The sequence below is a fragment of the Mobula birostris genome, chromosome 19, assembly GCF_030028105.1.
Source record: "Mobula birostris isolate sMobBir1 chromosome 19, sMobBir1.hap1, whole genome shotgun sequence".
In the NCBI taxonomy this organism is placed as follows: domain Eukaryota; kingdom Metazoa; phylum Chordata; class Chondrichthyes; order Myliobatiformes; family Myliobatidae; genus Mobula; species Mobula birostris.
The window spans coordinates 32,786,633-32,813,768 of record NC_092388.1 but is presented as its reverse complement, the minus strand read 5'-3'; the positions used below and the strand labels follow the sequence as shown (position 1 = coordinate 32,813,768).

General features: G+C 44.1%; 1 protein-coding gene and 1 pseudogene across 2 annotated transcripts in view; one reads left to right on the top strand and one right to left on the bottom strand.

Annotated features, from left to right (window-relative positions):
- Positions 1 to 536: 536 nt before the first annotated feature.
- The window catches only part of LOC140212297 (leukocyte elastase inhibitor-like), a 37,598-nt pseudogene continuing 10,998 nt past the window's right edge, over positions 537 to 27,136 (bottom strand).
- LOC140212508 (leukocyte elastase inhibitor-like) overlaps positions 24,163 to 27,136 on the top strand; it is an 80,057-nt gene continuing 77,083 nt past the window's right edge. For both annotated transcript variants that reach the window (XM_072283390.1, XM_072283388.1), the window contains exon 1: positions 24,163 to 24,470. The gene's annotated coding sequence lies outside the window, so the exon portion shown is untranslated. The remainder of the gene's footprint in view (positions 24,471 to 27,136) is intronic.

The following is a 27,136-nucleotide window of genomic DNA, read 5'->3' as shown; positions in this document are numbered from 1 at the left end:
TCGTTCTGCAGGACACTTTACAAATGTTTCTTTTAATTTATTCACTCACAGGATACGGACTTCTCTGCTGATACTGGCATTTGTTTTCTCAGTCTAATGAGCCCTGAAATCAGAGTAGCCAGTTAACCACACTGCCAGGCTGACTGTAGGTAGGAAGGTAGGAATTCCTCCCCTTCAGCATGCTAATTGACCAGGTTAATGAATCAGATGGGTTATCATTTTAATGCCTAGCCGTCACATTAATGAAGAATGTAGTTAATACAAATCCAGTTGCACTGTTAATTTGTTAAGGACATAAAATGCTCAGAGATGAATTTTAAATAGGTGATAAATCCACCTTCAAATACCCAAACAATCAGAGTCATAATCTGGGAATTTTTTTTCCCCAGAGTTGGCATCTAAAATTTACTTTGCAATACATGTTCAAATTGACCTTAAATGAGCATTTCAGTTTATTCTTCAGGTCAAGTGGAAATTTATCATTATGACTTTGTTTCCCACCTCCACCCCCCTATTACTTGCACTTAGTCAGTTGCTTAGGAACAAGAGCACCAGCCAAAGAAGAGAATACTATTTGTTTTGTTGTGCCGAATGAAGAAGAAGAAAGGGTGATCTGCAGTAAACTCCTCAAGCTCCAGTGAACAAAACCTAATTCTCACTATTGTAGCAGCTGCTGCTTCAGTTCCTTCCTTGTGTGCTTCCATGAAAGACGTGTGAACAAACTTAGACACGCACAAGTCATGTGCTCCAGAAAGTCCAGAGAGATCTGCCTTTGAACCATCAAAAAGATCTGTTATCCCCAGAGAGGAAAGTGTAGAATTGAGCTCAAAGTTATCCTCCATATTAAATCTAGGCAAATGCACTGAAATTTTAATTTTTTTCATCTCTGTATGAAGTGTCCATTCTTTCTAGCTTTTTTAGGCTAAGTGTCTGCTCCAGCTGAGAGGAAAAAACAAACCAGGAATTTATGATCAAAGCAGGAAAATCTGAGTTACAATAAACAAAGACACTTATATGGATACTGGGGTGTGGTGGTTGGAGGAGTTGACTCTGGGATTGCAGGAAATGGTTCTGATGACAGTGGACACTTTTCTTTAGCAATTGAAACTGATTTCAATTGATGGTCGTGTCATCTCCAGATCAAATCAGACACAATCTCTGCTTTCGGTTGAAGATGCCACTACCGAAGATGTGTGATAGCTAACTGGTAAACCATAAAGCAAGAGAATCAACTAACATTTCTTCTGAAGCAAACTGTAGTGAACTATTTCAAAAGATAGTGAGGAAACAGATGGAGTTTGTATCACTACCAGAAATGGAGTAAGCGATTTGGAGAGGAATCACTGCAGAAGAGTTTCTGTGCATTTTGTTAGAGCGATTTTGGGTAGATGATTCATTTACACTTAAATGGCTTGGCCACCAGTCTTCCGTTTGACAAAGTACTGTGCATTGAGTTCATAACAATGCATTTCCTAAAAGCTGTAAATACCAGATGCTGTAGTTTCGAAGACAGTATTACCTATACTTTATAAATATGAATTATCCTCTACGTTAGCACGTAAAATACCAAATAAATGTATTGTGGATTTAACTTGCATTCCTAAAGGCTATGAATACCAACCTAGACATGCGGGCATCAGGAGGAAAAGATGAAGTCAGAAGGTGTGATGTTTTGTACGTAGCTTCAAAAGAAAGCATTGTCTATGCAGTGTCTATACTTTGTAAATAGGGATTGCCCTTTGTGTTTAGCAAATAAATATTGAGCCCACATTGGGCTAGCAGACCTTTCCACCAAAAGCGTCTCCGTCCGTATGATGCCTGCTACACATTGTGCTGTTGAATAAAGAAGCTGCTTTGTATTTACCAGTAACTCTGTCTCTCCGGTGATTTCATCCACGCTACAGCACATTTCTGCCCCGCTGCTGTGATGAACTGGAGACAGAGGCTTGGGCCTACACCAGCCACAATGTCCACCCAATCTGGGTGCGAGGTTGGATTGACTGAGCCGATTTAGTGAGATTGAGAACAGCTTTGAGCTGGCGGCCCAGGAGTGTCACTGTGCCTGTAATATGTCTTATTCCATTCATTTTCATGGATGACTGACACTATTCCACACCAAACTGTGGTCCATTTTCACTAAGAACATCAGTCCTTGAGAAGAGGTTTCTTAACATATCAATAATAAGCGAAGTTGAGTTGGAGGCTTTTGGGAACACTTCTATCCACTTTGTAGCTGCATCCACTACTACCAAGAAATTGTGCCAATGAATGGTCAGGCCAAATCCATGTGAATCCTCTTCCAGAGCAATTCAGTCCATTTGCAGGGAAGGAGAGGCACTACTCTTGTCATTTTCTGGATGTGTTGGTATCCTGAATAGTGTTTGGCACTGTTCAATCTGCTGATCTATCCAAGGCCACCAGACAAAGCTTCAAGCCAATGCTTTCATTTTGACCACATTTAGATGAACAGCATGTAGCTCCTCCAACACTATAGCTCTCTGCTTCAATGGTACAACAACTCTCAATCCCCACATAAAGCAATGTCCGTCAAGGACAAGTTCATCCCAGCACTGGTAGAAATGGAAGAACTGGAATTTCTAATACAGCCATTTTGGGCAGCCATGTAGATATGAAACAATGTGGTGCCTTTTCTGGTTTCCCTTTGGATAATCTCTACCATAATAGGGACATTTTTGCTTTGCATTGGGGAGAATACGACAAGCGGATATCATAGGGCGATGGCTGGGAACGGACCCAAGTGCAAGACACAGACACTGAAGTACTAGGGACAGGACTAGGATACAGGGTGAGGGCAAGGACATGGACACGAAAACCGGAAACCCGGAACAGGACTGGACAAGAGAGCTAGGAGCCCGGGCTTGGACTCCGAGCCAGAGACGGGACAAGGACCCAGTACCTGAGTCTTCCCTCTGGCTCGGACCCCAGAACTAGGCAAGGACAAGGCTTGGCAGGCAGGCAGGGCAAGGCTGGAGTCTTCGGGCTTGAGGCTAGAGACTAGAGACTTGGCGGCTTGGCAAGAGGCTAGAGACTTGACTTGGCTTGGCAAGGCAAGAGGCTTGAGGCTCGGCAGGAGGCTGGAGTCTTCAGGCTTGAGGCTCGGCAGGAGGCTGGAGTCTTGAGGATAGGCTGGAGGCAGGAGACTCGAGGTGAGGCAGGAGACTCGAGGTGAGGCTGGAGGCACCTCCTGGGCAGGGCGCGGATCACCACCCGACAGAGGCAAGGGACAGAACCAACAATAAGTAACGGCGAGACGGCCTGGCTTTTAGGTACAGGGTAGCTCCAGGACAAGACTGCAGGCGAGACAAGGTGAGAGTTACCAGCAAGACAAGGCAAGGCTTCTGGCAAAGCAAGGTGAGACGGGAACTTCAGGTGAGGCGAGAGTTACTGGCAAGACAAGGCAGGGCTTCAGGCGAGGAAACAGAAGGCAGAGTAAGGACAAGAACAATCCAGCAGCCACAGCTGGGTCTCTGAAGGTATTTATGCAGCCAGCCCCAACGAGCATCAGCTGCCTCAATTAGCTCAAGAAGAACAGAAACAGGGTAGATAGGAAAACCTGGAGCAAGGGTCGATGGACCGGACCGTGAACCAGAATACAGACTTCACGGACTGGACCATGACAGTAAGCACCCCCCCCCCCCCCACTACGGGAGCCTCCTGGCGACCAAACAGGGTATCCAGACTATGGACGACTCGGGTGGGTGGGAGGGAATTAAACCGAAAGGGACCCCGGGTGGCTAGAGGAAAACAATAGTGTCTGTGTCGCTGGGTCCATGGTTGGCTGGATTGTTCTGTCATAAGGTGGGTGTCTGGGAACAGACCCAACTGCAAGACACAGACACTGAAGTACTAGGGACAGGACTAGGATACAGGGTGAGGGCAAGGACATGGACACGAAAACCAGAAACCCGGAACAGGACTGGACAAGAGAGCTAGGAGCCCGGGCTTGGACTCCGAGCCAGAGACTGGACAAGGACCCAGGATCTGGGTCTTGCCTCTGGCTCGGACCCCAGAACTAGGCAAGGACGAGGCTTGGCAGGAGGCAGGAGGCTAGAGTATTCAGGCTTGAGGCTAGAGCCTAGAGACTTGGCTTGGCTTGGCAAGAGGCTAGAGGCTAGGCAGGAGCCTGGAGTCGTCAGGCTTGCGGCTAGGCAGGAGCCTGGAGTCGTCAGGCTTGCGACTAGGCTTGGCAGGAGGCTGGAGACTTGAGACTTGAGGTGAGGCTGGAGGCTGCAGGCAGGAGACTTGGGGTGAGGCTGGAGGCTGCAGGCAGGACTTGGGGTGAGGCGCCTCCCGGACAGGGTGTGGATCACCACCCGTCAGAGGCAAGGGACAGAACCAACCACAGGTAACGGCGAGACGGCCTGGCTTACCTGGGCGGAGACAAGGGACAGGAAGGGAGCTAGGTACAGGGTGGCTCCAGGACAAGACTGCAGGCGAGACGAGGCGAGAGTTACCGGCAAGACAAGGCAAGGCTTCTGGCAAAGAAAGGCGAGACAAGAACTTCAGGAGAGGCGAGAGTTACCGGCAAGACAGGGCAGGGCAGGGCAGGGCAGGGCAGGGCAGGGCAGGGCTTCAGGTGAGGAAACAGAAGGCCGGGCAAGGGATACAGGAGTAAGGACAAGAACAATCCAGCGGCTATGCCTGGGTCTCTGAAGGTATTTATGCAGCCAGCCCCAACGAGCACCAGCTGCCTCAATTAGCTCAACAAGAACAGAAACAGGGTAGATAGGAAAACCTGGAGCAAGGGTCGATGGAATACGGACCTCATGGACTGGACCATGACAGCGGAATGTCCTCTTATGTAAAATTTTCAGGAATTTCCTTTTCCAGGGTAAACGGGACAATACTATGATTAGTTGTCCTCTTGAATTCGGTCTTGTAATTGTGTCCTCCAAGGAACAGAGCCCACCTCTGCATTCATGTTGCTGCTGTTAATGGAGCACTTTGTGGATTGAAAATGGACTCTAGTGGTTGAAGGGTAAACACTCCCATACAAGTATTTGTTGAAAAGTTTCAGACCACAATCCAGTCTCAAGGCCGATCTGTCAACCTCTGCACAATTTTTCTCTGCAGCAAAAAGGGAGTGGGATGCAAAGTCTATGGGGTGTTCACTTCCATCACTCACAACGTGTGACATCATTGCACCTATACCAACAGTAATGTACATATCCTAGAAGGGAATGAAACTGTGGTACATATTTTAGCACTGGGGCATCCAACACTGCTTGAGTTTTCTCAGCATGCTTGTGCAATCCTTCTGTGTTAATGGCATCATCAAAATGATATTTTGTTTAATTAATTTGCCTCATCGTCTTGTGCTCTGACCCCATAATCTTCCAATCTTTTTAACACTGTCTTGAGATTTTGAACATGTTCCTTGTCATCCTCACTGGCAGCAATGATGTCATCCAGATAACTTGGAGTTGTTGGGCAGCTCTGTAGCACCCAGTCCATAGCTTTTGCCAGAGTGTAGGTGCAGATGTTCCTCCAAAAATAAAGTTGGAGGAAATATAAAAAAATAAAGTTGCAGATGTTCCTCCAAAAATAAAGTGATAAAGTTCTTTGTGAGTGTTCATGGTGAGAAACACTCTGGACTTCTCTCCCATAGCTATCTGCAGTTAGGCCTCAGCTGTCCACTTTGCTGAAGTGCTTTTCTCCAGAGAGATTTGCAAAGGTATTCTCTATCCTGAGCAGAGGGTATTGATCTGCTTTCAGTATTGGGATGAAGGTAACATTAAGATAACCACAGATCTATTCCTTTTGGCTACTGAGACCATTGGAACTGCCCATGGGCTGCACTCAACCTTGGAAAGAATTCCCTCAGCCTCCATGCGATCTAGCTCACTGGCTACTTTATCACAGATGGCATAAGGAATCAGAGGGGCTTTGTAAAATGTTGGTGTGGCATTTTCATTTAATGATATTTTACCCTTGATATTTTTGAGTTTCCCAATGCTATCATTGAACAGTGCTGTGGCATCATCAAGTAAGTATCTTTCTTAATTTGCTTTCAGTTGTCTCTATTGCAGGGGATACAACATGCAAATATGCAGATGGTGGATGGATCGCCAATCAAGTTGCAGCTGCCTCAGCCAATCACAGCTCCACAATAAAGGCCCTCTTGTTTTTACCACATACAAGACCAATGTGGCTTTTTGGCTGTTATTTTGCACTGTTACGAATATCATCGCCACAGGAATTAACATTTCACTGTGTAAGTTCTTAGTTGGATATCTGCAGGCTTCAGTAACTTTGAAATGCTATGGAAACTCATTTGGTGTAATGACTGAAACAGCCAAGCCTGTGTATAATTCCACTTAAATTAATTTGCTGTCACTTTTAGCGTAAGCCATGTTGCTTGTCTCTTGTTAGATTTTACTTTGTAAATCTCAACGGTACTCTCTTATGATATGCCGGCATAATAACGTACTTCACAATCACATACTTCATATATATAAAACCCACAATTAATTATATAAACAAAATGATAAATCAAACAATTTAATTACAATATTATTCAAATATTACTGCAATATTGAATACACTGCTCAAGAGATTCTGCAATGCTGGAACTCCAGAGCAAAAACACACAAAATGCTGGAGGAACTCAGCAGGTTAGGCAGCATCTAAGGAAATTAGTAAACAGTTGACGTTTCAGGTCAAGACCCTTCATCAGGACTGGAAAATAGGGGGTAAGATGCCAGAATAAGATGAGGGGGTGGGGGGGTGAAGAGGATGGAGGATATGATAGGTGAAGCCAGGAAGGTTGTTACGGGGTGTGAGGTAAGAAAGTGGGAGGTGACAGATGGAAAAGTCAAAGGGCTGGAGAAGAAGGAATATGATCAGAGAGGAGAGTGGAGCATAAGAGAAGGAGGAGACCCAGTTTGAGGTGATAGGCAAGCAAGAGGCCAGCATGGGGAATTGAAGAAGATGGTCTGTGGAGGGTAAAGACTGACTGGATGTTGGAAAAATTAATGTTCAAGTCATCAGATTGGAGGCTACCTAGATAGAATATGAATTATTGCTCCTCTAACCTGAGAGTGACCTCATCATGGCAGAAGAGGCCGCCATGGACCAACACATTGGAACAGGAATAAGGATAGGAATTAAAATGGTTGGCCATTGGGTAAATACATTTATTGCCGATGGAGCCTAGGTGCATGACCCCCAATCCACAGCGAGTCTCACAGATGTTGAAGAGACCACGACAGGAGCAACAGATACAGTAGTTGACAGTTTTACAGATGAAGTGTTGCCTCATCTGGAAGGACTGTTTGGGACCCTGAATGGAGGTGAGGAAGACAGTGAATGGCCATGTGCAGCTCCCCTGCTTGCAGGGATAGGTGCCAGGAGGGAGATTAGTGGGGAGGGATGAATGGACAATGGAATCACGGAGATGACGGAAGTTGAGGAGATGATGTGTTGGATGCGGAGGCTCCTGAGGGTGGTATATGGACAGGAAAGGAATGGAGGGTTATGGGCTGAGTGCAGGTTGGTGGGACTAGGTGAGAGAAAGAGTTCTGCATGGACTAGAAGGCCAAGATGGCCTGTTTCCGTGCTGTAATTGTTATATGATTATATGGTTATTAGAAATGGGCCAACTAACTTAAGGGCAAGGTGGAAGTTGGAGACCAAGTTGATGAAATTGATGTTCTCAGCATGGGTGCAGGAAACGGTACCAATGCAGTTGTCAATGCACCGTTGTAAGCATTGGAGAGCATTACTGGGCAAGACTTAGAAAATGGACAGTTCCATGTAGTCAAAGAAAAGGCCGGCATAGCTCGGGACCATGTGGGTACCCATGGCTACACCTTGAGCTTGGAGAAAGTGGGAGGAACCGAAATAAATTGTTGGGGGTGAGGACCAGTTCTGCCAGATGGAAGAGTGTGATGCTGGAGGGAAATGGTTGGGTCTGTTGCCAAGTAAGAGGCAGAGAGCTTTAAGGCCTTCTTTATGGGGTGTAGAAATAGATAAGGACTGGACATCCATGATAAAAATGAGGCAATTGGTGCCAAGGAATCGAAGGATATAGAGAGCATGTGAAGTATCATAGGAAGGGCCTGAACCAAGAGATGAGGTATGAGGACACGTTCAATGTGACAGGAGCAGGCTGAAACAATAGTCCTACCCAGTCAATCAGGTTTGTGGATCTTGGGTTGGAGATAGAAACTAGAAGTTGGTGGCAGTGGATGGGAGATCTGGACCAGTGATTATTTTGCCCAGTTTCAATCTCATGAGGAATGGAATGGATGAGCAGAGAAATTTTCATTGGGCAACTAGTGGTGTGTGAAACCAGAAACTTGGAAAGAAGTTTCCATGTTAACCTACGATATCAGATGGATCTTGGATGTAACGGAGAGAATGTACATTGCAAGAGACAAGATATGGTGATCATGTGGAGCAAATTGGATAGATCACAGAAATTTTCAAGGGCAGTTAGAGATGGACAATAAATGCATTGTCAGGAATATTCAGATCCCAAAATGAATCTGGGAATTTGTTGCAAATTCATAGTTGACATCATGCAACTCAAAGTCAGTAGTTTGTAATCATAAAACATAATCATGTGCAATTATGAAAAAGTTTTACCTTTTTAAGACTTTTCAATCATCCACGATATCATCAGGCAACAAGATGATCATACTCACATCTTTCTCAACATATGGAAGTTCAAGAACTTTGATATTGACTTCAGGGACGTGACGGAACAGAAACTTATCCCTCTTGTGCATCATTTGCACTGGTTTGCTTTCATTCTAAAAAAACAAAATCAAAATTCAGTTCATTTGGTTTTGGAAAAGATATGTAAGGATAGCATGACCATCATGTCTGCACATGCAGGTTCCTTACAGTCTCCATCCAGCTAATAGGAGCTACCTGTCACCTATTTCTAACTCATCCTATACAGCCCATTTAAAACTAGTTCTCCCAGCCAACCTCAATGCAGTTCCTCCTAGCCTTCAGTTACCTTGTCATGTTTAATGTCCTTTCTCTCCTGTTTTGTGTTCCTTGCAATTCATTATTATACTTATCACTGACTGCTAAATCATCTCCACTGCTCTGCATTTGGGCCAAGCCTTCTATACATTTCCTGACAGATGATGTCATGATCTTAAAAGGATCAAACTCTAGTGCACAACTGACATTGCACCTGTGTTACAACTGCTGCAGTTTGGATGGGATATTGAACCAAATGCCTGCCTGTTCCCATGTGGATGAAAAAGTTCCCTCAGCACCAATAATAAAGAGCAGCAGGGAGATTTCCTTGCTTCTTGGCCAGTGTTTTTTCTTCATTCATAACTATTAAGAAATATCTAGTTATCCTCGCACTGCCATTTGTGTGAACTAGTGCACAACAGCAATTCCTTCTATACATTCTGCTCAATAGTGACTCCTTTGAGTTCATCTATGAAAATAGTTTAATATCTATTTTTGACGTCTCTTTTTTTCCTGTTCAGGTTGGATGGGGTTTTGTTGAAGACTCTGACCTGGAGTTACACTCAGTCTTTGGTTCTTCAAAAACCCAAGGACGCAACCTGGAAGACGAGCACACCTTCAGGGTTCTGTGGATGCACTGATTCTCAGCTAGGGTGGCCATCTCCAAATTTCCAAAAAGGAGGACATTTCATACATGGTCATAGCTTACCAATATACAGTGCGCTTCAAAAAAATTTATTTTTTTAATAAAATTTATACCATATTGCAAAAACTACAAATGCAAACGGATGATCACTTTAGTTATTTTATTAAATAAAAATTCTAACATGATACTTATTTGCCTCTATAAATCCAGCAAAAATCTAGCTATTTCAACATTAATTAGTGATTTTCTGCCAGAGCCCTTTTTCCTATTCAATGATTCATCATTCTGCGTATTACATACATGTATTCATACAGTATAAATAAAGAACTGAGAAAAGAGAGAGAGAATATTCATTTTTACTCCTGCTGAAGCAGAAATGCTAACCAAATTAACTTAGTTCACAAACTAAAGGAAGTAGCCTTCTTAGGCCTACCATGGACTGCCAGGTATGGATGTCTGTTTTTTTGTATTTCTACCCTTTACTTGCTATCTCCAAGAGTTTTCTGTTGGCCAGGTGTATTTTTGTACATGGCTGGGCACTGTTCTGAGAAGTTGTTACATATTTGGAGCTCTGCTTTGACTGAGTCCACTTTATACTTTATACTTTATTGTCACCAAACAATTGGTACTAGAACGCACAATCATCACAGTGAAATTTGATTCTGCACTTCACACTCCTGGGATTACAGATATTAAATATTAAAAATATTTAAAATAGTTAAAATTAGTAAATATTAAAATTTTAAATTATAAATCATAAATAGAAAAATGGGAAGCAAGGTAGTGCAAAAAAAAATGAGAGGCAGGTCCGGATATTTGGAGGGTACGGCCCAGATCCGGGTCAGGATCCGTTCAGCAGTCTTATCACAGTTGGAAAGAAGCTGTTCCCAAATCTGGCTGTAGGAGTCTTCAAGCTCCTGAACTTTCTCCCGGAGGGAAGAGGGACGAAAAGTGTGTTGGCTGGGTGGGTCGTGTCTTTGATTATCCCGGCAGCACTGCTCCGACAGTGTGCGGTGTAAAGTGAGTCCACGGACAGAAGATTGGTTTGTGTGATGTGCTGCACCATGTTCACAATCTTCTGCAGCTTCTTTCAGTCTTGGACAGGACAACTTCCATACCAGGTTGTGATGCACCCTAGAAGAATGCTTTCTACTGTGCATCTATAAAAATTAGTGAGGGTTTTAGGGGACATGCCAAATTTCTTTAGTTTTCTCAGCAAGTAAAGGCGCTGGTGGGCCTTCTTGGCAGTGAACTCTACTTGGTTGGACCAAGTCAGGTCATTTGTGATATTGACCCTGAGGAACTTAAAGCCTTTGACCTGTTTGACTTGCGCACCACCGATGTAAATTGGATCGTGCGGTCCGCTACTCCTTCTGAAGTCAACAACCAATTCCTTCGCCTTGCTGACGTTGAGGGATAGGTTATTGTCTTCGCACCATGCCTCCAGGTTCTTAACTTCCTCTCCGTACTCAAACTCATCATTACCTGAGATATGGCCTACAGTTGTTGTGTCATCAGCAAACTTATATATTGAGATTGTTTCTCTCGCTTCTCCAAGCTGAGGTCATCATTGAAAAACTCATTCTGTGTGAGCATTGCTGCATGGAATAGACAAGATATAAGCACTCACCTTCTTCAGGTTTTTAAAAGAGACCTCAAATTTATTGAACAGCTTGAGAGGACAAGCTAGCTCACAGTTAGTTTTTACAATGTCCCCTGAGACGGTGATGTGCCTGTCATGTGAGATGTGGCAGTCTTAGGGGAACGCCCCTCTCCCGCAGAGTCACATTTGCCAGAAGTGCATACGGCTGGGCGATCTGGAAGACCGTGTAAGGAATCTGGAGCAGCAGCTGGATGACCTTCAACCTTCGTAAGGGAGAATGAGGCAGTCATAGATGAGAGCTACAGGGAGGTAGTCACACCTAGGCTGTCGGAAGCAGGTCATTGGGTGACAGTCAGAGGGGGGAAAGTGAAGGTGAGCAGACAGGTAGTGCAGAGCACCCCTGTAGCCATTCCCCTGAATAATGTTTACCATCCTGGATACTGTTGGCAGGGACGACCGACCAGGTGTGAGCCATGGTGGCAGGGCCTCCGGCACTGAATCTGACCCTGTGGTGCCAAAGGGTGGGACGGAGAAGAGGAGAGCTGTTGTCATTGGAGACTCTATAGTCAGGGGAGCAGACAGGAGATTTTGTGGACGGGAGAAGGACACCCGCATGGTTTGTTGCCTCCCAGGAGCCAGGGTCCGGGATGTCTCTGACCGAGTGCACGACATCCTGGTACGAGAGGGAAAGCAACCAGAAGTCGTGATACATGTTGGGACCAACGACATAGGCAGGAAGAGAGATGAGGTCCTGAAGTGTGAGTTTCAGGAATTAGGCAGAAGGCTGAAGAACAGGACCTCAAGGGTGACATTCTCAGAATTGCTGCCAGTGCTACGTGACAGAGATGGTAAGAATTGGAGGAGATGGCAGTTGAATGCGTGCCTGAGGAGTTGGTGCAGGGAGCAGGGTTTTAGATTTTTAGATCATTGGGATCTCTTCTGGGGAAGATGGGACCTGTACAGATTGGATGGGTTGCACCTGAACTCGAGGGGGAGCAATATCCTTGCAGGTAGGTTTGCTAGCATGGTTCGGGAGGTTTTAAACTAATTTGCGAGGGGGATGGGACCCAGAGCGATAGAGCAGTGAAAGAAGTGCATGGAGTAAAGCCAGATCTAACATACAGAGCGGCTTTGAGGAAAGAGAAGCAGAATAAATGGTGTAAAGACAGTAAGGTAGAAGGGCTGAAATGTGTGTACCTCAATGCAAGAAGCATCAGGAACAAAGGTGATGAACTGAGAGCTTGGATACATACATGGAATTATGATGTAGTGGCCATTACAGAGACTTGGCTGGCACAAGGGCAGGAATGGATTCTCAATATTCCTGGATTTCAGTGCTTTAAAAGGGATAGAGAGGGCGGAAAAAGGGGAGGAGGGGTGGCGTTACTGGTCAGGGATACTATTACAGCTACAGAAAGGATGGGTAATGTAGCAGGATCCTCTTTTGAGTCAATATGGGTGGAAGTCAGGAACAGAAAGGGAGCAGTTACTCTACTGGGGGTATTCTATAGGCCTCCTGGTAGCAGCAGAGATACAGAGGAGCAGATTGGGAGGCAGATTTTGGAAAGGTGCAAAAATAACAGGGTTGTTATCATGGGTGACTTTAACTTCCCTAATATTGATTGGCACCTGATTAGTTCCAAGGGTTTAGATGGGGCAGAATTTGTTAAGTGTGTCCAGGATGGATTCCTGTCACAGTATGTGGACAGGCCGACCAGGGGGAATGCCATACTAGATCTAGTACTAGGTAATGAACCGGGTCAGGTCACAGATCTCTCAGTGGGTGAGCATCTGGGGGACAGTGACCACCGCTCCCTGGCCTTTATAATTATCATGGAAAAGGATAGAATCAAAGAGGACAGGAAAATTTTTAATTGGGGAAAGGCAAATTATGAGGCTATAAGGCTAGAACTTGTGGGTGTGAATTGGGATGATGTTTTTGCAGGGAAATGTACTATGGACATGTGTTCGATGTTTAGAGATCTCTTGCGGGATGTAAGGGATAAATTTGTCCCGGTGAGGAAGATAAAGAATGGTAGGGTGAAGGAACCATGGGTGACAAGTGAGGTGGAAAACCTAGTCAGGAGGAAGAAGGCAGCATACATGAGGTTTAGGAAGCAAGGATCAGCTGGGTCTATTGAGGACTATAGGGAAGCAAGAAAGGAGCTTAAGAAGGGGCTGAGAAGAGCAAGAAGGGGGCATGAGAAGACCTTGGCGAGTAGGGTAAAGGAAAACCCCAGGGCATTCTTCAATTATGTGAAGAAAAAAAGGATGACAGCAGTGAAGGTAGGACCGATTAGAGATAAAGGTGGGAAGATGTGCCTGGAGGCTGTGGAAGTGAGCGAGGTCCTCAATGAATACTTCTCTTTGGTATTCACCAATGAGAGAGAACTTGATGATGGTGAGGACAATATGAGTGAGGTTGATGTTCTGGAGCATGCTGATATTAAGGGAGAGGAGGTGTTGGAGTTGTTAAAATACATTAGGACAGATAAGTCCCCGGGGCCTGACGGAATATTCCCCAGGCTGCTCCACGAGGCGAGAGAAGAGATTGCTGAGCCTCTGGCTAGGATCTTTATGTCCTCGTTGTCCACAGGAATGGTACCGGAGGATTGGAGGGAGGTGAATGTTGTTCCCTTGTTCAAAAAAGGTAGTAGGGATAGTCCGGGTAATTATAGACCAGTGAGCCTTACGTCTGTGGTGGGAAAGCTGTTGGAAAAGATTCTTAGTGATAGGATCTATAGGCATTTAGAGAATCATGGCCTGATCAGGGACAGTCAGCATGGCTTTGTGAAGGGCAGATCATGTCTAACAAGCCTGATAGAGTTCTTTGAGGAGGTGACCAGGCATATAGATGAGGGTAGTGCAGTGGATGTGATCTATATGGATTTTAGTAAGGCATTTGACAAGGTTCCACATGGAAGGCTTATTCAGAAAGTTAGAAGGCATGGGATCCAGGGAAGTTTGGCCAGGTGGATTCAGAATTGGCTTGCCTGCAGAAGGCACAGGGTGGTGATGGAGGGAGTACATTCAGATTGGAGGATTGTGACTAGTGGTGTCCCACAAGGATCTGTTCTGGGACCTCTACTTTTCATGATTTTTATTAACGACCTGGATGTGGGGGTAGAAGGGTGGGTTGGCAAGTTTGCAGACGACACAAAGGTTGGTGGTGTTGTAGATAGTGTAGAGGATTGTCAAAGATTGCAGAGAGACATTGATAGGATGCAGAAGTGGGCTGAGAAGTGGCAGATGGAGTTCAACCCGGAGAAGTGTGAGGTGGTACACTTTGGAATGACGAGCTCCAAGGCAGAGTACAAAGTAAGTGGCAGGATACTTGGTAGTGTGGAGGAGCAGAGGGATCTCGGGGTACATGTCCACAGATCCCTGAAAGTTGCCTCACAGGTGGATAGGGTAGTTAAGAAAGCTTATGGGGTGTTAGCTTTCTTAAGTCGAGGGATAGAGTTTAAGAGTCGCAATGTAATGATGTAGCTCTATAAAACTCTGGTTAGGCCACACTTGGAGTATTGTGTCCAGTTCTGGTCACCTCACTATAGGAAGGATGTGGAAGCATTGGAAAGGGTACAGAGGAGATTTACCAGGATGCTGCCTGGTTTAGAAAGTATGCATTATGATCAGAGATTAAGGGAGCTAGGGCTTTACTCTTTGGAGAGAAGGAGGATGAGAGGAGACATGATAGAGGTGTACAAGATAATAAGAGGAATAGATAGAGTGGATAGCCAACGCCTCTTCCCCAGGGCACCACTGCTCAATGTAAGAGGACATGGCTTTAAGGTAAGGGGTGGGAAGTTCAAGGGGGATATTAGAGGAAGGTTTTTTACTCAGAGAGTGGTTGGTTCGTGGAATGCACTGCCTGAGTCAGTGGTGGAGGCAGACACACTAGTGAAGTTTAAGAGACTACTAGACAGGTATATGGAGGAATCTAAGGTGGGAGCTTATATGGGAGGCAGGGTTTGAGGGTCAGCACAACATTGTGGGCCGAAGGGCCTGTACTGTGCTGTACTATTCTATGTTCTATGTTCTATAATGTTCTTCACTATGGCTATCTACCTTCTCAGGAGTATTGATAATTGCCTCCACAATCCCATACTCTTCATATAATTCATTCATATCAATATCTTGAAGGTTACAGGCCTTGACTGCATCACAGAATTCTCCAAAAGGTATGGCACTTGTTAGATAGATAGATAGATAGATATACTTTATTAATCCCGAGGCTCAATTTTGACACTTTGTTATGAAAGCTGTTTTCAGAGAAGTCATACCTGTCACTTAAGTACTTTATGACTCTTTCATAGAAAACAATGAAGTCTGCTTCGCATTTCTCAGACACATCAGGGGTAAGCTGGCTAAGCTTGGTGTTCACTGCAAAGCCAAAAAAAAAAACAGTCCTCTACTCTTCTGTCAAGTTTGCTTTTTAGTTCAGCCATTACCTTAAATACTGAAATTATGCTGAATGGCTTGGCTTCTAGTGCTTCAATAGTGTCTGAGAACAATTTAAGAGTGTGACTGAGGAAGAAGAAATAGATCTCGAATGATTCACAGGCATTTCCTTCATCTCCAAAGCACTTCCACAGTACCTTGGGGCATTCCTTCTCACCTAGACTCTGAAAATAACTTCTTAGAACTTCCCAGCACTTAAATATTCTATCAATAGATGGCAAGAGAGAGAACCATCTAGTCACAACATGCCGTAACAGATTACGATTATCAACATCCACGAATTCACAGAATTCCTTTGACTGTGCTGTTTTTAGCTGAGATGCAGAAATGGTTGTACACTTTGAGCACAATATTTTCAACATCAATTTCCAGTTTCCCTGTAGCAAATCTTGTTGCATTGTACAAAATATGGGCCAGACAATTTGTAGCAATAATGTTCTTTTGAGCTATTTTCAGTTTTTGATAAGTACCGTTGTGTTTTCCATGGTTTACACTTGCATTGTCAGCAGTGTATGCAGACACTTTATTCAGATCCAGACCTGATGTCTCTAGTTTAACCAGTAGTTGATTTGTTATGTCCTGATGATTTATTGTTACCGCTGTAAGTCAAGTAACACATGTTGCACTCCCTTCTCAAAATGAAAGTATCTCAGAAGTATTTGGAAACACTTTGTTGCACCTTTGTTTGAATCATTAATTGCTACTGAAAAGGGCAAGCCTTTGATATACTCCACTTGCTTTTGTTGTCATGGTCCTGTCCGTGAAGTCCGCATTCCGGTTCATGGTCCGGTCCATCAACCCTTGCTCCAGGTTTTCCTGTCTACCCTGTTTCTGTTCCTGTTGAGCACTAATTGAGGCAGCTGATCCTCGTTGGGGCTGGCTGCATAAATACCTCCAGAGACCAGGGTGTGGCTGCTGGATTGTTCTTGTCCTTACTTCTTGTATCCCTTCCCCTGCCTTCTGTTTCCTTGCCTGAAGTTCTTGCCTTGCATTGCCTGAAGCCTTGCCTTGTCTTGCTGGTATTTCTCGCCTCGCCTGAAGTCTTGTCTTGGAGCCACCCTGTACCTAGCTCCCTTCCTGTCCCTTGCCTCTGCCGGGTAAGTCAGGCTGTCTTGCTGTTACCCTGCGGTTGGCTCTGTTCCTTCCTGTCCCTTCCCTCTGTCAGGTGGAGTACCGTGCCCTGCCCAGGAGGAGATTCAAGACCCCAAGCCTCCAGCCTCTCCTCAAGTCCCTGGTCTCCAGCTTCGCCCTGCCTGCCAGCCAATTTCCATCTTTGCCTAGTTCTGGGGTCTGAGACAGAGGCGAGACACAGGTTCTGGGTCCTTGTCTAGTCTCTGGCTCGGAGTCCAAGCCCGGGCTCCTAGCTCTTTTGTCCAGTCCTGTTCTGGGTTCCCGGTTTTCATGTCCATGTCCTAGCACTCACCCTGTATCCTAGTCCTGTCCCTAGTACTTCAGGGTCTTTGTCTAGCACTTGGGTCTGTTCCCAGCCCCCACCTTATGACAGAATAATCCAGCCAACTATGAACTCAGCGACACAGACACTGTCGTTTTCCTCTTGCCACCTGGGGTTCCCTTCTGTAAATACCCTCCCACCCACCCATAGTCTGGATAACCTGTTTGGTCACCAGGAGGCTCCCGTGGTCCGGTCCATGAAGTCTGCATTCCGGTTCACGGTCCGGTCCATCGACCCTTGCTCCAAATTTTCCTGTCTACCCTGTTTCTGTTCCTGTTGAGCACTAATTGAGGCAGCTGATCCTTGTTGGGGCTGGCTGCATAAGTACTTCCAGAGATCAGGGCGTGGCTGGGCAGGAGACGGGCTCAGTTTGGGGAGTGGCTGAGTTGGCTCGACTGGAAGCTGGCTGTGTTTTGCTTGATGCGTGAGTGTGTTTTGGAACCTGTTGAGGGAAAGAGAGTGGGGAAGGAATGGAAATTGCTGGGAGGGGCTCGTGTGGGTCCGGTAATGGTGGACAAGATAAGAGGTGGGGTTGAGGGAAAGAAAGTGGAGAAGGAGAGGGATAGAGACTTGGGACCAGAGGTAGGCAGCTGGGGAGAGGTGGATTATTGTGAAGGGAGAAATAAAGGGAATGAGGAGGTAGTGAGGGGTTGGATGAATAAAAACCAAGACAAAGGGAATAAAAGAATAAGAAATGATAGTGGAGAAAGCTCTGAAAGTGAGGAAGATGAACAAGCTCAGAGGAGGTGTTGTCATAATTAGGTTTAATGAGAAGGCTCAGGGACATATGAAGAAAATTAACCTGTTTGTGCTAACAACAACTCTGACAAATAAGATAGGGGAAATAGTATTTGCAAAAGTCCTTAATGATGGCAACTTATTGGTAAGATGTGCAAATGAGGAACAACTTGAGAAAGCACTCAAGCTAAAAGAGATAGGAAAATGCAAGGTGGAATACACTGGGAGGGTGGGAGCACAAAACAGTGGTTGTAAAGGAGTGATCATGGGGATACCAATGAGTATAAATATGGAGGAGATAAAGAGGAATATCAAAGGAGGGAAAGTAATGAATGTTCAAAGACTGAAAACAATAAAGGAGGGAGTGAAAAAGGAAAGTGAATAATTATTGATTGAATTTGAAGAAGAAAGAGTGCCAAGGAAGGTGTTCCTGGGTTTCATGAGTTACCCAGTAAGGGTGTATGTGCTAAAGCCATTGAGGTGCTATAATTGTCAAAGGTTTGGACATGTGGCTAAAAACTGTAAAAGGCAGAGGAGATGTGCTAGATGTGGGGGTGATCATGAATATGGAAAGTGCAGAACAGGAGTTCAACCAAAATGCTGCAATTGTGGAGGAGCTCATAATGTTGCATATAGTGGGTGTGAGGTTGTGAGACGGGAGACTAAAATTCAAGAAATAAGAGTGAAAAGAAAGATCACTTATGCAGAAGCTGTAAGAATGTCAAGAGAACAGAATAATGTTCCTAATGAACGGGGAGCAATAGGGATACGAGAGATGCAACAAAGAACAAATGACAGGATTTATGTAGACAAAAAGGCTCTAGTAACATTCATTGCAGGAGTGATTAATAGTACGGCTGAGGAAAAGTCAAAGTGACAAAATTCAGCTGGTGGTAAAAGCAGCAGTAAACCATTTAGGGTTAGTAGAACTGACATGGGAGGAAGTGAGGGAGAACCTCAGTAATCAGTCAAGCCAGGAAGTGTCATGTGTTAGTTAATACTAATTATGGTGATTCTTTTACGATGGAATGCAAGGAGCTTACTGGCCGATAGCCAGGAATTCAAGCACTTTATTAAAGAAATGGTTGTAAAACCGGATGTAGTGTGTATTCAGGAAACTTGGTTGAAACCAACTTTAGACTTTGTGGTATATGGGTATACAATGATAAGGAAAGATAGAAATCTAGGGGGAGGAGGGGATTGTGCTATGTTAATCAAGCAAGGTATACCATATAGGGTACTGGAAAAAGGAGATGATCAGGAATACATAGTGGTGGAAGTGTGGGAGAGAGGGGAGGGAGTGGTTATAATTAACTACTACAATCCATTAAAAGGTTGGATTTGGACAGCCTATTAAAGATACAAGGACAAAACAGACATAAAGTAGTGTGGTGTGCAGATTTCAATGCTCATAGCACAATATGGGGGGATCAGATTACAGATCCAAATGGAAAGATAATTGAAGATTTGATGGAAGAAAGGGATTTGGTGTGTATGAATGATGGTAGCGGCACAAGGATAGATATAACAAAAGGAACTAAGTCAGTGTTAGATATTACGTTAGTGTCTAATACCTTGGCTGGCATTAGTAACTGGGGAGTTTGGACTGCTTCAACAGTAGGCAGTAATCACTACCCAGTTTTGTGTTTAGTGGGTGAAAGAGGTGAAGTAAGATCAGGTGGCGGAACCCCAAAGTGGGTGTTTGAAAAAGCTGATTGGGGTAAGTTCCAGAAGTTGAGTGAAGAAGGGTTGACAAAGATTGATATTTCTGGAAATGTAGATGAATTAAACAGTCAGGTGACTTCAGCAATTATCATGGCAGCAGAAGGATCTATACCTAGGAGTAAAAATAGGATGAATAGAAAACTGGTACCATGGTGGACAGAGGAATGTTGTCAGGCTGTAAAAAAAACAGCAATAGAGCATTCAGGCTAGTTAAAAGAACCCATAATATGCAGCATTTGGTTCAATATAAGAAAGCACAGGCAGTGGTGAGAAGAACTATACGTCAAGCTAAAAGGGCAAGTTGGAGGAGTTTTTGTGACAAGGTAGGAAGAGCAACACCTGTGGGAGAGATATGGGGAATGATTAAGAGGATGGGAGGAGATAGAAGGGAATGGGAATATCCAGTAATGATATCTGAGGAAGAAACTGCAGTCTCCAGTAGGGATAAGGCTGAGGTCATGGCCAAGTCATTTGTACTGATACACAGTTCAGAAAATTTGTCTGAAGGGAGAAGAAGAAGGGAAAGAATAATGAGCCAACACCCAGGTGTGTTAAGCAGGAGGGAAGGAACAGATGATATAATTGATGATCCAATTACATTAGCAGAAATGGTGAGAGCAATAAAGAGATCGAGACCAACCTCCCCAGGGAAAGATCTGATATGCTCTGTGATGCTAAAAAATCTAGGAGAAGGAGTGCTCTTGAAGTTGCTGCATTTTTATAACGGAGTGTGGGAGGAGGGAAGATTACCAAGTGCATGGAAAGAAGCAGTAGTAATTCCAATAAGGAAGCCTGGCAAGGATCTGTCAAAACCCACTAGCTACAGACCAATTGCATTAACATCGAGTATATGTAAGATGATGGAAAGGATGATAACAGAAAGGTTATCATATGAGCTTGAGAAAAGGGGAATGCTGGCAAGTTATCAGAGTGGTTTTAGAAAGGGAAGGAATTCCATGGACTCAGTGATTATGTTAGAGACTGAAATAAGGAAGGCCCAGGCAAATACAGAGTCAGTAGTGGCAGTGTTCTTTGACATTGAAAAAGCCTATGATATGATGTAGAAGGAAGGATTATTAATTAAACTGCACAAGATGGGGGTTGGTGGGAGAGTTTTTAATTGGATTAAAGATTTTTTGCTTGGTAGAAAAATTCAAGTTCGGATTGGTTCAGAATTATCAAAACAGTACATAGTGGAAAATGGCACACCTCAAGGTAGTGTGATTAGCCCGTTACTTTTCATCATTATGATCAATGATGTCTTCACAAAGGTACCAGTGGATATAGGTAGGTCACTGTTTGCGGATGATGGGGCCTTGTGGAAAAGAGGCAGGAACATGGACCATATAATCAGGAAACTACAAGAAGCAATTGATGAAGTGGTGGAGTGGGGTTATGATTGGGGATGTAGATTTTCAGTAGATAAAACTCAAACTGTATTTTTTACCAGGAAAAGGGTTGAGGTAGGGAAGAAGTTAAGAATGTATGGGGTTGAATTAGAAAGGGTTGCATCATTTAAATTTCTGGGAGTTATATTTGATTCACGATTAACATGGGCAGACCATATCAGGAAAGTTGAGGAGAAATGTAAAAAAGTAATAAATGTGATGAGATGTTTGACTGGTAGGGAATGGGGAGCAAGTTGTTCAGCTTTGAAGAGAATGTATGTGGCTTTAGTGAGATCTGTATTGGATTATGGAAATATAGTATATGGATCAGCAGCTAGGTCTCTTATAAGGAAACTGGATGTGATTCAGGCTCAGGCCTTGAGAGTGTGCAGTGGGGCTTTTAAAACATCACCAGTGTCAGCCCTACAGGTAAAAATGGGAATAATGCCTTTGGAACTAAGAAGGATGCAACTGATGGCAAAGTACTGGGCTAACTTACAGGGGCACAATGATTCTCACCCTACTAAAGGAGTGTTGCAGGAGTGCTGGGAAAATGGGAGGTTTCAGAGGGATACCTTTAGTCGGGTAGGGAATGATATTGCGAAAGAATGTGAAGTATTTGATCTGAGGAGAAGTCCTTCAGTAGTTTATCCGGTTGTAGCTCCATGGAAGCTTGTATGGCCGGACATAGACTGGCATTTGTTAGAGGTAAAAAGGAAAGAAAGATATAAAACAGATGGCCGGACATAGACTGGCATTTGTTAGAGGTAAAAAGGAAAGAAAGATATAAAACAGATTTGGTAAAATCTGTTTTATATCTTTAACTGTCGTGTGATGGAAATGTAGTGACTATACTCACATTTATATGGATGGTGGGAAGGAACCTGAAACAGGAGTGACAGGGTTTGGGGTGGTAATACCAGCAAAAGAAATTGGAATCAGCAGAAGAACATCTAATAAGTTAGGGGTGTTTACAGTGGAGATGCTGGCAGTGTTGGTTGCGTTGCAATGGGTACAGAAAGCCAGACAAGCCAAAGCATTGATATGTTCAGATTCATCCTCAGTTCTAGCAAGTTTAAGGTCTTTTCACACAAACAGTCGGCAAGATGTACTTTATGAAGTCCTTCAGTTAGTTACAAGAATTGCAAATCAGGGAGGTCAGGTAAAATTTCTATGGGTTCCAGCACATGTAAGGGTGAAGAGGAATGAGAGGGTGGATGAGTTGGCAAAGAGGGTGTTAAAGAAAGAAAATGTGGAAACGCACATTAGTATCAGTAAAGCAGAGGTTAAGTGTGTAATCTGGGAAAAAGTCAACCGAATGTGGCAAGAAAGATGGGACAGGGAGGGGAAAGGGAGGCATTTATATCAAATACAAAAGAGTGTTGCAGTTACTAGGGTAGGTAATGGAAACAGAAGAGAGGAAATTGTGTGGACTAGGTTAAGGCATTGTGCATTAAGCAAAATATTGAAAATGATAGGGAAACACCAGACAGGATTGTGAGGAATGTCAGGAAGAGGGGTCAGTAGAACATGTAGTTCTGAGTTGCAGGAAGTATGGGATACAGAGAGAGATGATGAGAAATAAATTAAGGGAGTTGGGGATGCAGGAATTCACATGAAAAGGGTTGCTGGGCATGGGTGAGAGAGCACAAGTCCGGGTATTTTTAGCATTTTTAAGGGGTACAGGGGCTTTTTATACAATATGACGAATAAGCAGGAATAGGATACTAGGATGGTCAAAGATGGGAGGGTGAAGTGTAGGTTTGTGTGTATATATATATATATGTATATGTACGTGTGTGTGTATGTATGTGTATATATATATTGTGTGTGGATTTAGAATGTATGTCTAGTGCACATTCTGGAGCAGAGGGTGGCAGTAATGCACCATTAAGCTGGATGCCAACCGCCGTAAAACAAGATACAGACAGACAGGGCGTGGCTGCTGGATTGTTCTTGTCCTTACTCCTTGTATCCCTTCCCTTGCCTTCTGCTTCCTCACCTGAAGTTCTTGTCTCGCCTTGCATTGCCTGAAGCCTTGCCTTTTCTTGCTGGTATTTCTCGCCTCGCCTGAAGTCTTGTCTTGGAGCCACCCCGTACCTAGCTCCCTTCCTGTCCCTTGCCTCCGCCAGGTAAGTCAGGCCATCTTGCCATTACCCTGTGGTTGGTTCTGTCCCTTGCCTCCGTCGGGTAAACCAGGCCATATTGCTGTTACCCTGCAGTTGGTTTTGTCCCTTCCTGTCCCTTGCCTCCATCGGGTGGAGATCCGCGCCCTGCCCAGGAGGAGCTTCAAGACCCCAAGCCTCAAGCCTTGCCTCAGGTCTCTAGTCTCAAGTCTCTGGTCTCTAGCCTCGCCTCAGGTCTCTGGTGTCCAGCCTTGCCCTGCCTGCCAGCCAGCCAAGTCACGTCCTTGCCTAGTTCTGGGGTCCAAGCCCGAGGCAAGACTCAGGTTCTGGGTCCTTGTCCAGTCTCTGGCTCGGAGTTCAAGCCCGGGCTCCTAGCTCTCTTGTCCTGTCCTGTTCCGGGTTCCCGGTTTTCGTGTCCATGTCCTAGCCCTCACCCTGTATCCTAGTCCTCACCCTGTATCCTAGTCCTGTCCCTAGTACTTCAGTGTCTGTGTCTAGCACTTGGGTCATTCCCAGCCACCACCTTATGACATTTGTACAGAATACGGCGCTAGAATATTTTCACACAGAGCTTTTGCTTTAGTTTTCCCACGTTACACCTTTCACTATCAATGAGTCACTGTATTGTCAACTTTTACTCCACAATCAACACTTCTGTATGACTGATGGAGCTTCACAGCATGATACACTTTACACAGTTCTGCAGCCAAGATTTTGTCGTCTTGAGTTGATCGAGCTGGGGAGAAAAATGATAACAATGATGACGTACCAGCAGTACGAGTGTTAACTTTATGTTTATCTGTGGTAGCGTGTCGTTCAACTGTACTTTTTCCCTTACTGCCAATCGCCACATCACAACGGCAGAGTGTACAAAAAAATGAAAGACGTCTTTTCTGCTTTTAGCAATAGATCCAAATTCTTCGGCCGATTCATGGTTAAATATATTTTTCGGCATTTCTTTAGGGGCTTAAAACAAGAACAAAAAGCTCAACCACTCTCCACTGTGACGGCGGCCTTGGGCGTCTGACCCTTTCGGACGTGATGACGCGACTCGTACACTGGTTCATCAGCGGTGTGGACAACGGCAACTACATATAATAAAAATACGTTAACGGTTGTTATAGCTTTCAGTTCCCACTGTTTTAAGTATATCTGAGGTAATTTATATAAGTTTTTTAGTCAGACCCAAAAAAGGAGGACCGGCTGGAGGTGGCGCTGAACGGAGGACAGGGTTTAAAAGCCGGACGTTTGGCTTCCCTATTCTCAGCTGGCGCCGCCGACTGAAGAGTCGGGAGGGAGATCGGTACATCGGAAACAGCGGATCGGCTGTCGGAGTCTCTGTACTCGGCAAATCGCGCTCTCTCTCTCATTGGTGGGTAAGAGTTTGTTGCCAATTCTCCAGTCGGAGAATTCACGGAAAAACGCTGCGCAACAGGCTTTTAATACCGTAAATCAGTGAGCTGTTTTGTTATGTCTCCCCTCTCGCTGCGAAAGGGGCATCACCTTTTCGCCCGTAGCAGGTCTGAGTGACAAGTAAAAAAAATTAGTTTTTGCTGAACTGCATATCATGGTCTTTATTGAGAGTTTTGCTATTACCTGTTTGGTGAGTGAGGCTGCTGATGCTTTTGGCAGACTTGAATAGGGTGGGTCGTTGCATTGTAGCTGCTTATGTGTGGAAGGGGGAGTGGGCGGCTTTCGGGTTCTAACGTTTTAACTGTCACTCATTCTTAGGGGCACTCTTCTGTTTTTGTGGCTGTCAACCAAAAACAATAATTTCAGAATGTATATTGCATACATTTCTGATAGTAAATGGTACTATTGAATAAACCAAATGCAGCATGTTCTGACTTATAACAGGTAAACATATTTACCTTATTCGGTCTGAATGGCATTTCCTGTGTGCATTGTACATCGAACTTTTCAGCCCAACTTCCTTTGAGGTAGATGGCATTCACCAACACTAGTTTGGTGTCACTATTAACAGAATCTGAAGCCAACACATCTTGGATCTTACTTGAATGAAAATTGGCAAGTAAATGTGTAAACTACACAGAAACAGAAAAATAGAATGTTACTTTCTGCAGTCTGCTTTGTTTCCCCAAGATCTGTTATTGCAAAAAGTCTTTCACCTGATACAAAGATCGTACATTTTGAAAAATTCATCACTCTTTCATCTCAAACGAGATAAAATCTGCAGATGTTGGAAATCAAAGTAACACATAAGTCACTCACTTTTTCATATATTCCTGTTCAAAAATCGGGACAAGAGGTGACACAGTTAGAGATGGAGCAAGTCTGCATGCTCTTCCCAAGACCATACAAAAACCCTAACCAGAAACAACACTTTTAATCACAATAGAGTAAAACTCTGATATTTCATTGTCAGAACGCCCAATATTCTAGCATCTCATTCACCAGGTGATCTTTGTCACACTCTCTTCAACTCACCAACATCAAACCTTTAAGTGTCTTTAAGTATTAATAGGAATAATGTACAGTATAGTAGTCCAGGAAATCTACTGGCCCAGCGTCGCTAGCGTGCTGAATTAGGGAAAAATTATACACTCAGTAACCAATTCATTAGGTCCCTCCATTGCCTAATAAAGTGGCTGATAATTGTATGCTAACAGTCTTCTACTGCTCCAGGCCATCCACTTCAAGGTTCAATGCCTTGTGCATTCAGAAATGTTATTCTGCACACCACTGTTTTAATATATGGTTATTTGACTTACTGTCACTTTTCAGTTTGGTCATTTTCCTCTGATCTCTCTCATTAAGACAGGGATTTTGGCCACAGAACTATTACTCACTGGATTTTAAAACAAAATTTGTCCCATTCTCTGTACACTGCAGGGACTGTTGTTCATGAAAACCCCAAGAGATCTGTAGTTGCTCAGATACTCAAACCATGCTGTCTGCAACCAACAGTCATTCCAATGTCAAAGTCACCATTCATCCCCATTCTTATAACTGAACCTCTTGACCATGCCTGAATTCTTTTTGCCATGATTCATTGATTAGATTTTTGCATTAATCCAGTGTACCTGACAAAGTAGCCTCTGGGTGTACATCAACTGTATTGAAATTTCTTTAGGGAGATTACAAGAGAATAATTACTGTAAATATTATCTTGATCATTTGTGTCCACAACACACTTAGTCCCACCAGTGCTCTGGCATGAATGTCACCTTATGGAGAATACACTGAAGAATCTATTGAAATATCTTGTATATTGTCAGTTGGAAGAAAGACTTCTCCATGCCTGACAAAGTCATTCTGGATCCAATGGAACAACTTACAGCCGATGAATGTGATCCCATTTTCCATAGAGGTCAGCTCAGATAGAAGCCCACAGCCAATCCAAGAACAGGAATTTTCTTTTTCAGAGCTGATTCAATTTAAACACAACTTGTATGTCTGGGTCCTATAGGCTTATTTTGGCTAACTAGAATCTAATGTGCTATGCAAGGAAAGAACAAAACAACACTGATGATATTCAGATCACCAGCTTGGTAATGCAGTCATTGTATTGGGCCATTGGAGTTTGTTCTGGTTATAATGCAGAAAAACTATTTTATAAATAGAACAGACTCCAACAGACCAAATATCGAAGTTCAAAGTAAGTAAGTTTATTAATGAAGTACATACATGTCACCACATAGAAACCCGAGATTCATTTTCTTGCAGGCATTCACAATAAATGTAAATAAACACAAATAGATGCAATGAAAAATTACACATAACAATACAAACAACTGATGTGCAAAAGACAACAAAATGCAAATACAAATATAAGAAGTGCCAATAAATATCAAGAAGATGAGCTGAGGAATCCTTGAAAGTGAGTCCATAGGTTGTGGGAAAAGTTCAGTGATGGGAGGGGTGAAGTTATCCTCTCTAGTTCAGGAGCCTGATCGCTGATGGGATATTAACTGTTCCTGAACCTGGAGGTGTGGCTTCTGAAACCTCTTCCTGATGGTGGCAGCAAGAATAAGAGAGCATCACCTGGATGATGCGGGGTCACTCCTTGTGTGCTGG